Consider the following 13156-nt stretch of genomic DNA (forward strand, 5'->3'; position numbering starts at 1 on the left):
ATTATTTTTATTATTATTACTTAATAATGTTTCCTAGAGTGCACTTATAATGTTAGTATGATTTAGATAATTGAGAAATAAAAGGCAATATTCCTAACCTTTTTTAGCCCTCTGATTTGAACACTCTGTTTTAAGGGGCGTGTCTGCTGTGAGACTTCAGTAAACGCCCACTGCTGTGATTGGCTGACATCTTTGCATATGAAAATAGCATTACACGTGGAACTCTCGAAAACTTTTAGCACGGTTTTACTATTGCTGTTCTTAAGGTTTACTAATCGTGAAGTGTGTTGATTATAGCATTATATTTAGAATGTGGCATGAAAGGTTGCAGTGATGAACATTGTAGCCGATCACAGACATGTTGTTGAGCGCATGAAAGCAGTGATCTCGTCATTGCAACTCAATTTCTGCACACTAACCAATGCTTTCATCACAATTAACAGTGCAAACACAATGTAAAAAAGAGATTTGTTGATTCTAACACTCACGCTGTTTGATTGACAGCTCCAGTGATAATAAAGAAAATGATCGCTTTTTATATATAATTTAATCACAGTTTAAATAACAGATTATTTTCATCCTACTAAAAGAAACAATGTGAAGTTGACCGTTTAGTAACTGGTTTGATTTACTGACAATAAACGATTTTGAGATTTTTGTACATGAATCATTACATATCAGAAATCACTGGTGATTTTGGTTAGACATGTACACATCATCTGTACATATCAATTGATCTGTAACAAAGCAATAGTGACACAGTAAAAACTTTTTACTCACATAAGTGTGTTGCGCCGTTCCTGTCGGATTGAATACAGAAGGCACAGCATCGTTTTTAACTTCAGGCTCTCTGCAAATCCAGTGCAGCTACTGTGTTTTTCCACAACATTTTGCACTCTTCAAAGGCAAGTTCATCACTTAGTTGCTCAATCCAGTGTTAGCGTCACGTCTGTTGTTTACTCACTACTACTTGTCATGCTTGAATCAACAGGCAGGGCTACTGAACTTTAGGGTTCTTGATGTCACCAACCCGGGAAGAAGCTCGTTGTAGTCCCTACCAGCCGTTTGTTGTAGTCCTTAAAGAGCAATTTCTGTAAAAGAAAATATCTCCCTTTGCATTGAACTTTGAGCGTCGTAAATTTGCAGATGTTGTTTATGCTCAAACAGCAACATTACACACTAACTAAAGTTAAAAAGTGAAATCATAATCAATCACCCCTTTAAAACATTCTTTGAAATATCTTATTTTGTCTTCTACAGGAGAAAGTAATGCAAGATAGGACATATCCATTTTTTTTGTCACATTATAGAAGTAAAATGGGTTTCAGTGTGGGTTTAGACACCAAATACACTGGAACTGCTTCTGAAGAGATGATCTAGGGAGTATTTACTGAATATTAATGCAATATATACAAATAATGGTGATTTTGTTGCGTTTTGATTGTAATTTGATATTTAATCAAGAAGCAATCCACCTTCAAGCCTGTTTACTTTCTGCTGTTCAACAGCATGAGATTCAAAACCTCTCAGGCTTTACAGTCATAAAAATAGATCAGACTGCTATCAAAATGGCAACACGATCATTGTCTAAGACTGTCTAAGTTTCTAACCATTTTCAACAATGCAAATGAAAATCCTGGCCGAGTTAAAGATCTCATGGATAAACCATACTTAGACATGAAACAGAATTAAGGTGGTTAATTAAGCATTAGACTAATACATGATCAAATCCATACAGTGGATTAAGAGATAACATTTGTAAGAGCCTCTGTGTTGTATCTTCAGCTCTGTCATAACCTGCTCCATCTGTCTAATTATTTCTCATGATGTTCAATATTCTCCATAAAAGTACATACATGCATCACAATTTTCCAGAATTCAAAGCACACCAAACCCCCAGTGGGGCTATAAAACAACAGTTGAAACTTCACAAATTAATCTTGTTTGAAACAAGCATCCAAATGTATGTCTGTAAAAAAACTGTATGTCTGTAATAAAAGCATCTGTGGCATCTTGACCTCCACATGGATCTATTTTATTTGAGTTATCTGAGACCAATTTTGCTCATTCAGACAATCTGCAACATTTGTTCAGTTGTCAGAATCCCACAGTGAGTTTGGCGGACCCTCCATCTGACAGCAGGTATCTGATTAGCCGCATTGTCTCCTAATATCTGTCAGGCGCTTCAGTGAGACTGACTTTGTTTTTGTTTATACTCTGTTTGCCTGTCATTGGCTGACATAACCTGCTGCCGTCTATTTTAATATTAATTAAAGACGATATACTGTACAGGCAGAAAGTGTGGCTCTCTGCCAGTGTTTTGAAGTAAGACTCAATTAACCTGAATGACCCTACCCAATACAAACAAGGCAAATTAATTACATTACATCTATTCCACGGGAGCTTAGCGAGCTCAGAATGCCTCTTAAATACTTTAGGATGTAATCTCTCTGGTTTGATTTATACCTGCATATTTGTCAGGCCATGCAAATCATTAATGATACAAGAGCATGAAAAATTCACATCAAAGCAGACGGACCGATGATGATGTGGAGATTCATATTAGCGCTACCTCTGTTGTTTTAACAACTGCTTTGGGCCGCTAGTGTGTTATATGTTTTAGGGACTTCCGTGCTGTTATATGAGGCTTACATTTGTCAAAATGGAATAAAGACAGTCATGCAAATATATATTTGGCAGTGTGCCTGTGGTGACATTTCTGCAAAATATTATGTGGCTTCTTAAAAGTACGCTAATGTTCTATCATGTTTGAAATGAATGCTGCACCTAAACCCTACAGTAAACCTAACTGATAGTGTTAAGTAAAGCAAAGATGAGATAAAAATGCCATTTTTGCTGCTTCTACAAGTCTTTGAGCTCTTTCATTGTGTTTTGCAGGATTCATATCCAATATAATTAATTTCACCATGTGGTGATTAATTAATCTAATTAATCACAAATTAATCACAAATCAATTTGATCATTTGATGCACTTAGGGCAGGTCCGAATCCACTTTTGCTAGTTTAACGATGGAAAAAATGGTCGGCGTGCCAGGCGCATGGTCTAAAAGGTTTGTACCTAATGTCTTAATGAGTCATGGGTGTGTTTTGGGTCTCAGAGTCTCATCTCCCAGTCCCTTTAAAAGCCATGGCGGATTTCTATTTACATGGTGGAATATAGACACCCTCATCCTGACAAGTCAGTTTAAATACATTTTTAATGTGCAGGACTGAGTTGATATTATTTTATGTATGTCTAATCTGAGGACTTTAATTTTGAAAAGCAGTCACAATTAGCCTCTTAGTTCAGGAAGTAGGAAGTATTAGTTGTACTGCAGAAGTTCAGAAAAATGTGGTATCTGTGACGTCCTCAAACATCTTCTTTCTTTGCATCTGTTAAGCTCAATGTTTGTAAGTACACAGTGTTCACTTATTGTGTGATACATTTGAGAAGGTAAATTTTCTTGGTTTAATTAAACTTACTTTATCATCAATCTGTGATCTTTCAATTTCATACTTAGTAATTGTGTCTTTTGTATATTTTTACAGTTTCACAATTGAATCATAAACTTCATAAACGACTTGATGTCTCCAGCGAAGTTTTTTGAGTCACTGTTTAACTTAATGGATAGTTAGATGCCAGAGAAGTCTAACAAGACCAGTACATTTAATATTTGGCATGTTTGTGTGCTGCTGCGCGTCCGTGTGTGTGTGACAAGCAGAGTGTACACGAGTTTTGCAGCTGCCTATAGGCGCATATTACTAACACGAAAAAAATAACAAAAAAAAAAATACTGCGCCATTGACTTTAGACCAGGTTTTTGTTGGTCAATGGCTCAGTCGTTTTCAGTTGCCTCAAAATAGCACATGCCAACAATGTGCCTGAACACACCTCGTTTTCACCTTGTGAGTGCATTTGCTATTTAAACAACGTGGGCGCTGAACGTGAAAATGATAACTGTGTCGGGCTGAAACTAGCAAAAAACACTTGCGTCGCGCCTGGCGTCACATTGCGCTGGGTGTATGATAGGGCCTATTGAGTCATTTATTCGATTCGTTCAAACAACTGATTCATTCAGGAATGAAGTAAATGGCTCTCTTTGTGAATGGGCCATTGGATCATTGGTTCACCCGACTGATTGACTCAAAATGCAGATTCATTCATAAATTAAACACTGCTGTGTTGCCCGGAGAAGCACAACAGTTCTGCTGTGGCTTTATAGGTAAGATTTCCATTGGCAAAACTGAACAAAAACAGACAATATTGTGTCTAAAATATAACACAATATTAGCTTCTTGTTTATTAAACTGTTTTTTAAAATCAGTATCACATGTGCACTTGTGCTATTCGGAACAAAAACAGCACTCGTGTGATATAGCTTAACTATGTCATATTATATCAATTTGACTCAAGGGCATTTTTGCCTGATATCTTAAATTTTGGATCATTCTAATTGCATTTTATAGGCTTCCACCACGCAGTGAGTTGTTTCCCTGCTTCTTCATGTTCGTCATCAATCAACTGTATGGAATGAAGGTAGGTCTGGGGCGGGGCGGGTGTGGTATTTTTTCCCATAACTAATTAATTAAATTAACATGTTAAATTGACAGCCCTAATCCAAATGCTCCATATCTCAAGTGCAATGCTGTACCAGGTGAGCTACTGAGCAAGTTTACTTAGAAAAGTCATATAAAGCTGATTATGTGATAAACATCAAAATGGGTGGGCAGTTGTGGTTAGCGAATTGGACTTGTAACCCGTTGCAGCAAAAATGGCTTCCCATTGCTCTGGGTATGTGTTCAAGGTGTGTGTGTGTGTGTGTTCAATACTAACTGCTGTACTGCACAATGAGTTCCTGCTCCTGTGCAGCATATGCACTTTTTGATGATTTGCAGTGATATGTTGCTTTCTTTTTATAGTTTCATGCATTCAGAAGCCAGTGACTGCAATGCATACCTTGCTGTGTGTGAACCTGTATTTTATGTAGCTTTTGTTATGTCTAATTTGGCTCACTACGTGACAGATGTAATTGCCTCAAAATACAGTAGAGTTTGATTGGACCTTTGATGTCAACATCTAAAGATACAGGGAGGAAGCATTTCCTCTCTTTTAAAAGCTATTCATATTTATTCTGCTATTGATGCACGCTTGTATGGTAACTGTTTCCAAGCTGCTCGCCACCCAATCAGAACAGACCTGTGACCTATTTATGGGTTGACAACCACTGATATAACAAAGAATAAAATTATCCAAATTTACCCAATTACTCTAAAGGCTTAAAGTTTATCATAGTGTCTATATATACTGGGTTTTCCTGTAATACCCCAGATGACAAGCCTAATCCAGCTTTAAAGTAATACTAGAACTAATAGATTAAATTAATATAAAACTGAAATGATTAAAGTAATACCAGAGCTAATAGATTTTTCAAGTCCATGTGTTTGCAAACTACATGTTAATGTGATCAGATAAAGAAACTCACATACTGCATTTCAGTTATAGCACTGGAATATGGAAATGTTATTAATAATTCAGGTTTTTCGGAATGTATTTAAATCTTCACTGGTCAGTGTATAATTGCAAATGATTAAGATGTTTGGAAAGGGGGATGGATAAATAGGCAAATGGATGGACTTGATTCAATAAACAAGATACCCGCCTCAGCCCGTAAATAAATTACAACTAGAAGACAAAGTACAAGGGATGTACTTTCATTCCTCTTTTCCGCTGTGACTGCAGACATGCCAATGACATCTGCTGCTACAGAAAGTCTTTTAGCGATGCACAGCTCGTTGTGTGTCAGGTAAAAACACTTGAGTCACAGCTGATATGACTGAAGTGTTGCCAATACGAGAGAGAAGACATCTGTGTGTGACAGAAGCGCTACTGATCTTGAGAAGATTCTCACTGCGTTGACTTCATGTGTCTTAGACGACAACATCATAGACACTGAGTCCAAAAAGCAAAGCAATCATCTCACAGCAGGACATTTTTCCTTTCTTTTTTTTACCTAAATTATAGGGAATAACTGGCAACTGCACCGACTATAGCAAACCATTCCTCTTAAGGCATCAACAAACTGTCCTGCGCTTTCAAAATGAATCTTTAAAGTTGTTTTCAAGACTAGCAAGCCGATGCATTGCCAAACCTCTATCAGTGGCTCTTTTTCACTGAGATTTTGCTAAACAGTTTCATCCTGATACCTGTTGAATAAACTCTATCAGTCACTGTTACAGCTGTACAACACAATGTATTTTACACTCTTTCATCTAGAATTCACTGCTAGCCTCATTGAGAATGTGTTTGTGTAGAACAACAGCACAGCAGAGCAGATCCCAGTGACACTAGTGAAGAAAACACCACCACAACAAGAGAGAGAACTGTGCATTTCAGAAAACAATCCATTACCTGCCACAATGCAACAATGCAGAGCAACAGCATTTGGATCACATTCAAAGATGTACAAAACAGAAATGTTTATAGGCAGCAAGATGATGAAGCCTTTTATGAATATGAATAATGACTCAAACATTGAGCCAGTAAATGGACATTTTGATTTGTAAATCAAAACAAAATAACATCAGTGAACACTTTCACTACTGTATGTGTCAGAGTTCAATTCATCGACATGTGACTTAAAGGGAACCCCTGGTATTAAGACTTGTATGACTTAATATAACGTAAATGATGTCTCTTACTGAAATATGTAGTAGAAAACCAAGCGGCAACCTCCCTCAGTTTCTAATGAAGCCAATACAGAAGTGAATTAAACTGCAATTCATCGACTGGCCGCTAGGGACAGGCTCCAAAAGAGAGCAGAATCTCATTGAGCCCCATGTTAAAATGGCAAACCTTACAGCAGAAAAAAAAAAAAAAATTACAGGTTTACAGGTTGGTACAAATTGTGGTTTTGGTCTATACTGCTAATTTTGCCCTTCATGACATCTCTGAGGGGGGTGAATTTTTTTATAACTCATCTGTTTAAATTATATTAAGCCTTAAAGTTCTGCATAATTAAGGGTGTGGTCACTTGAGTGACAGGTGAATTGCACTGCTGTCTCAGCTAATTCCAGCCGCTGAATTTGCCATCTCTGCCGTATTTGTGCTTTTTTTCTGGATTATTTTATACAATTATAAAATAATATGTCTTGCTGCGTTAATCATCGAGACTCGAGACAGATTTGCATCTGTGTACATGTGCTCGCATGCGGAAGATAAACAGAACACACGTTGTTGGATCGTGGCATTGGCTTAAAGTTTTGTTTGTGAGATTTACTACAATGACAATGGCGGGAGAATATTAAACTCCGACAGCACTGCTTGGATATTATATCTAAAACTGATGCACTATTTTGAAAAATTATATTTTGGACGTGGACTCATTTGTTTGTGAGAGTCTAATGTACGATCATATACAGTTTTACAACATAAACGCTGTTCAGGTTGCATCATTTCTTGAAGAACGATGATGGAGAGCAGATCATTCAGAAGAAATATGATGAAAACAATGGATAATATATCAATATTTCATGGATTTAACGCTTTTGTGGACAAAAAGTACTGTTTTTTGTTTTGCAATGGACACTTATGGAAATTTTACCCAATTAAGTGCCACAGATTGGATTGATCTCGCGATCACTATTTCATTATAAAAGTATAGAGTCCCATTTGATTTTGCGTGTTGTTATTTGCACACCCGACACAAATTAAATTACTGGTGTTGGAGCATCTATATCGTAAAAAAGACACTGTAGATTGACAGTAAATCTTTAGAACTTTCTATAACTTGTTATCTTTATTAATATTTTAGATCTATAAATAGATAGATCCTTTGCCTGCTAACATGATCACGTCGAGCTAGGCGGGTGTGGTTTCAGCAACCAGTCACCTTGGTTCCAACCACGTCCCGCCCCTTTGCTCATTTTCAGTTATCCGGGAGTGACGTGTGGTGACGCGCTGCTAAGATGGCAGCGGCCTCATTTTCGCTTCAAAAATGCTCTTCAGAAATCTACGGGTGACGTCACGGACACTACGTCCATATTTTTTTTACAGTCTATGTAGAAAACCCATGAAAGATTTACGTTATTTAAAAAATCCATGTAATATTTGGACCGATTTGGACAATGGGGGGCGCCATTTTGTTTAGCTGTACAGTGCGCTCTATGTCGATGACGTCAAATGGTTGCACTCGGTGAGCTACTGACACTGCCCTGTTGCTATTTTTACCGCAGCATAGCTCAGAATATAATATACTTTTTATATATAATATAATATACGATGCCACATTGTGCAGCTTTTGGTTGTAATTTTCAGTCGATGGGCAACAAGAGAAACGATGTAAGCCTTTACTGCTTTACTAGCAATAAGAGGAGAAAAGAATGGGAAGTTGTGAAGAATGTGGCCGAATAAAACTTCCTTAGTAACATATTTTTTTTCTCATACACTGTACAGCATTTCTTTTCACACTCTGCTTCAGTTCCTGTCTCTTTAAAACCGATATTTTCGAAAAGCCCAGTCTGGTCTGATTGGTCATCTGGCCCAGTCTGTTGAGATCGGTCATATGATTCAAGAGCGAAACCTTTCAGTCACTGAAAAGTTGATCTAGCATTTCCCAAAAGCATTGTTGGCCAAATATGGTCGCATGTTCCTTCATTACCATTCCCAACATAGTTCAACGATACGGCATATGCATCGTACAATAAACGAACTATATAGTTACAGTCACGGCTGTTTTCCGGAAACCATAACTTTGTTGCACATCCATCATTCGAACGACGTTGTTTCAGCAATGATACTGATGTTAATCACATCACACAGGTGTTGGAGTAATAACTTCTAATTAGTCTATTTGAGATCGAATTAATGTCAGATTACTATAGCTCAGTTGCATAGACAACAGAAACCGTTTATTGCGAAAAAGCTGCTTAAGAGAAAAGGTGGGTTCCCTCTTTTTTTTATACTCCGAGTTCCCCGGGGCACTCAAACACACGCGCAGTCTTCAAAAACAATGCAGTTATATAGAATTAAATATGTAGCTACATATGGAATAAAACATAGACTGATAGAAATAGAATGCACTGCATGTTAGCTTGCTTTTCCCCCCACAAAGCATGATCCATGTGTCATGATAACAAAAAACTATGCTTCTAACCATAGGTGGAGATCTGTACTTTCAACCACAGAACTTGTGATGTTGTTTGTGAATGTTCATTAGAATTATGGTTTCGGGAAACACCAAATCGTTCAACTATGATGGTAAGAATGAAACTTGCGATCATTGTTGCTACTCATGCTTTTGGGAAACACATTCCAGACTAACTCAGTTCTTGAGTTCAACTTGATTCGGTCGCAGTGATGAACAGCTCACTGGAATGGAACATTATCAGGGAATAGCAGACATTTTGCCAAGTTCATCACACAAAGATGTTGTATGGCTTCAGAAGAACTGACATAGTGCACAAGTCATTCAGTATATGGACTACTTTTGTAGAACTTTAACATCTCTTTCATGCCCTATTCACTGTAACTGTAAAGCAAAATATGAGTTTGCTACATAAGAGTGAGTAAATGATAGAAATTAAATTTTTAGATGAACTATTTCTTTAAGATGCACAGTTGCTACCCTCATGTCACCTCGAATCACTCGTTCTTTGAAAATGAATTACTTCTAGTCGCTTTGTTGCAGAAAAACATTTTCCACTAAAACACACCTTCAGATGACAGACAAGATTCCGGAAAAAAAACACTCACATATCCACTTCGTTAATTTCGTTAGCTTTTGTTGTCCCAATAAATGTGCATGAAAAACAAGACTATTATCCAACATTAGATCTATTAGCTCTATAGGCATACCTCTGCTAACACTACTGCCAGATTTCTTCCTAGTTAATATAATTACGTAATAAACAATTTCCTACATAGGAGGAGAAGAAGAAAAAAAAAGAAATAAAAAGAAAAGAATAATTGGGTTTCAGTTCAATTTAAAGTGCTTTATTGGTATGCAACAATGTATGTGTTGCCAAAGCATAAACAGTGTGCTAGACGTCTGGAACACTTGAGTGACTGCAAATGAAGTTTTCCAAATGTTTCATTTCTATTAAATGCTGTTAATGTTGTTGTGTTGTCAGTTTTGTTTGCTTCTTCAGTGCCTCTGTGTGGTGATCCTCAGGGCCACAGCAGGAAAGTCAGCTTTGTCGTTTTATCCAGGGCCATAACCACCATAGACACTGAGGAACACAAGTCCCCCCCAATAAACAGAATCAGCCAAATTGTCTGATTTATTTGATATTCTTGATGCTGCTCAATGTCAAAATGATTGAGACAGCCAATCAAATCAAAGGAGGCTGGGCTTAACGTTCACAGCATAACGCCATAGTTTAAACAGTGAAAGAATGCATGGTCAGAAGCAAGTAGCAAAATGTTTAATATCTGATAACTGTAAGATAAAAAAAATGTTAAACAACCGACAGTAGTATCCAGTGATGCAAACTACTCAACTTACTTTTAAAAACATACTTTTTTAGTACATTGTTGTCGTGTAAACCTACCCTAAATCAAATTTGGCATTTTCAGATGTAAAAATCCATTACTAATACAGTGATTAAGAAGGCACTTATTCATTTGTGGCAATTGATGTTTTCAAGTTCTTTAACATATAATTGAAGCATGTTATTGATGTTATATATCTTGTGATCTCGTCACATGTGGCAAAGGTAAAATGGTGTGTTCTGCTCATACTCTGCATTGAACGCTGTTTGAATCAGGGGCGGAAAAAGCGACCCAGTCACTGAAATTATCACCGCCAGAGATCTCACAAATCACGAAGAAAGAAGAAAAAGGTCATTTGTGTGCCTGTTCTTTCAATCAACGCACAGATGAGCCTGAACATGAGCAATCACTAGAAGAGGAACTTTACGTGATTTACATTTGCATTCTGAGATACAGTACAGGAGCCTCTTTAGATTGTAATGGCTGAATCTATGTAGCCCCAGTTAAAAACGGCTGCAAATGGCTACATCTGGTCAGCTCGCATCCGCATTTGTCAATGTTGGAACAAAATCTTCAAGATGGTAGCTTTGTAGCTTGTAGGAAAAATATTTTGCTGCCAACCTATTGATCATGTTAACTTATCTCCATCACATTACTTACACCTCACCAGTCTATCAATTATTATCTACCTTATTTTGCAATGCAGGCGTAAGCTATTTGTGCGAGACCTCAGAATTAGGTAAATAACTAGAAGATAAACAAAGTGCAGTAAACTGTGAAACTAGTTGTGCTACAAACCAGTGTATTTATGATTACAATAATACAATAACAAATACCAGTTTGCAATTTCAAGCAGTATGACACACTGTTTTTGTACAGCTAAATTAACTGGAATCGGCTAAAACCAGACACATTCAATTTAAAACATGGCAACGTTGCTCTTACTTTAAAGGGGTGGTTGATTATGATTTCACTTTTTAACTTTAGTTAGTGTGTAATGTTGCTGTTTGAGCATAAACAACATCTGCAAAGTTACGATGCTCAAAGTTCAATGCAAAGGGAGATATTTTCTTTTACAGAAATCTCTTTTTAAGGACTACAACAAACGGCTGGTAGGGACTACAACAAGCTTCTTCCCAGGTTGGTGACATCACTAACCCCCACCCCTGAGAACACACAACAAAGGGGGCGAAGCCATGTTGGGCTGCTTTAGAGAAGAGGAAGAGTTGTTGTAGTAGAGTGTTGTTACCATGCCGTCATTTTACGTCGCACTGCTTCACAAACGAGGGTCAATTCAATGCTGGATTTGCACAAAAGATTAACATGACGGCACATGCTAGTGGATGAGTTGAATCAACTCCACAGCAACTACATAAATTTATCCACTAACCGTTCAGAAACGTCCAGTTTCATTCTAAAAGTTGTAACTTCTTCCTGAGTCTCTCCATCAGTGTCGACTCCGGTTTGAACAATGTAAGGCTGAACACCGTTACTGACAATCCTCATTTTGGCTGTGTGAGATTCTCCAGCTTTGTTGTTGTTGAGCAACCGAAGCGCGAGCTGTTAAAGCTCCGCCCTCTTCTGGAAAGGGGGCCGGGAGCAGCAGCTCATTTGCATTTAAAGGGACACACACAAAAACGGCATGTTTTTGCTCACACCCAAATACGGGCAAATTTGACAAGCTATAATAAATGATCTGTGGGGTATTTTGAGCTGAAACTTCACAGACACATTCTAGGGGACACCAGATCCCCTTTAAAAATAAAGTGAATAGCATGTGAAATTGTGTGTTAAGCCACTGCTTTTGTAATTAATAGTTGGTTACACTTTATTTGAAGGTGTTGTTACAGTGTAAGTACTGAGTAATATTAATTAATAGCATGTACTTACTGTAGGGTGTGGTTTAGGGTTAACTGCATGCAATTACTAGAGTAAGTACATGTAACATATGTAACAAGGGCACTGTAAAATGAAGTGTTAAAAGGTACTCTCATTACTTTAGGCTACCAGACTTCCTTTGCTAACCACTTAAGATAATTGTACTTCAATTTAAACCCTGCAGGAATATAAACTTACATGTTAATACTCATTAACGGCACACTTTATCCAATGCAACAATTACCTTTGGGTATCCTGACGTTAAGTGTTTGATCAAGAACACAACGGTGATAGGACTGTACTTTATTCACTACATAGGCCACATCACATATGTATGTTTGCAGACCTGAATAAATCTGTCTTGGAGATGGAGAAGAAGGGGATATAGTTTGGAGGTCTGCTTGGTGAATTCAGTGCGAACAGTTCTGTAGCCTGAGGGTTTCTTTTATCAGTCTGTTTTAAACACAGCTACACAGTCTTGAGCCTGAGGACCTGATAGTTAAGCAACCCTCTCAGAGCTGTCAGAAATGTCGTTCACCAGCTTTACCAATATTTGTTACACAATCTTGACTGCAGGGCTGAGCAGTTACAATCCAGGAGTATGGGGTAAGAATTAATATTTAAGGTGCTTCAGAAACACTGAGTTTTAAAGTATAAATTTAAGAAACTAGCAAATAGTTAAACACCCCATTATCAACATTATTATGATGATGATGGTTACTGAACAGCCTTGAATACTGTTTTGAGTAATGTATACTAACGAGAGCACAATGACCTCAATTAAAGTTC

General features: G+C 37.4%; 1 long non-coding RNA gene across 2 annotated transcripts in view; it reads left to right on the plus strand.

Annotated features, from left to right (window-relative positions):
- Nucleotides 1–3293: 3293 nt before the first annotated feature.
- The window catches only part of LOC127497663 (uncharacterized), a 69430-nt gene continuing 59567 nt past the window's right edge, over nucleotides 3294–13156 (plus strand). For both annotated transcript variants that reach the window (XR_007925601.1, XR_007925602.1), the window contains exons 1-2: nucleotides 3294–3411; nucleotides 4468–4537. This is a non-coding gene — a long non-coding RNA (uncharacterized LOC127497663). The remainder of the gene's footprint in view (nucleotides 3412–4467; nucleotides 4538–13156) is intronic.

The sequence above is a fragment of the Ctenopharyngodon idella genome, chromosome 16, assembly GCF_019924925.1.
Source record: "Ctenopharyngodon idella isolate HZGC_01 chromosome 16, HZGC01, whole genome shotgun sequence".
Classification (NCBI taxonomy): Eukaryota; Metazoa; Chordata; class Actinopteri; order Cypriniformes; family Xenocyprididae; genus Ctenopharyngodon; species Ctenopharyngodon idella.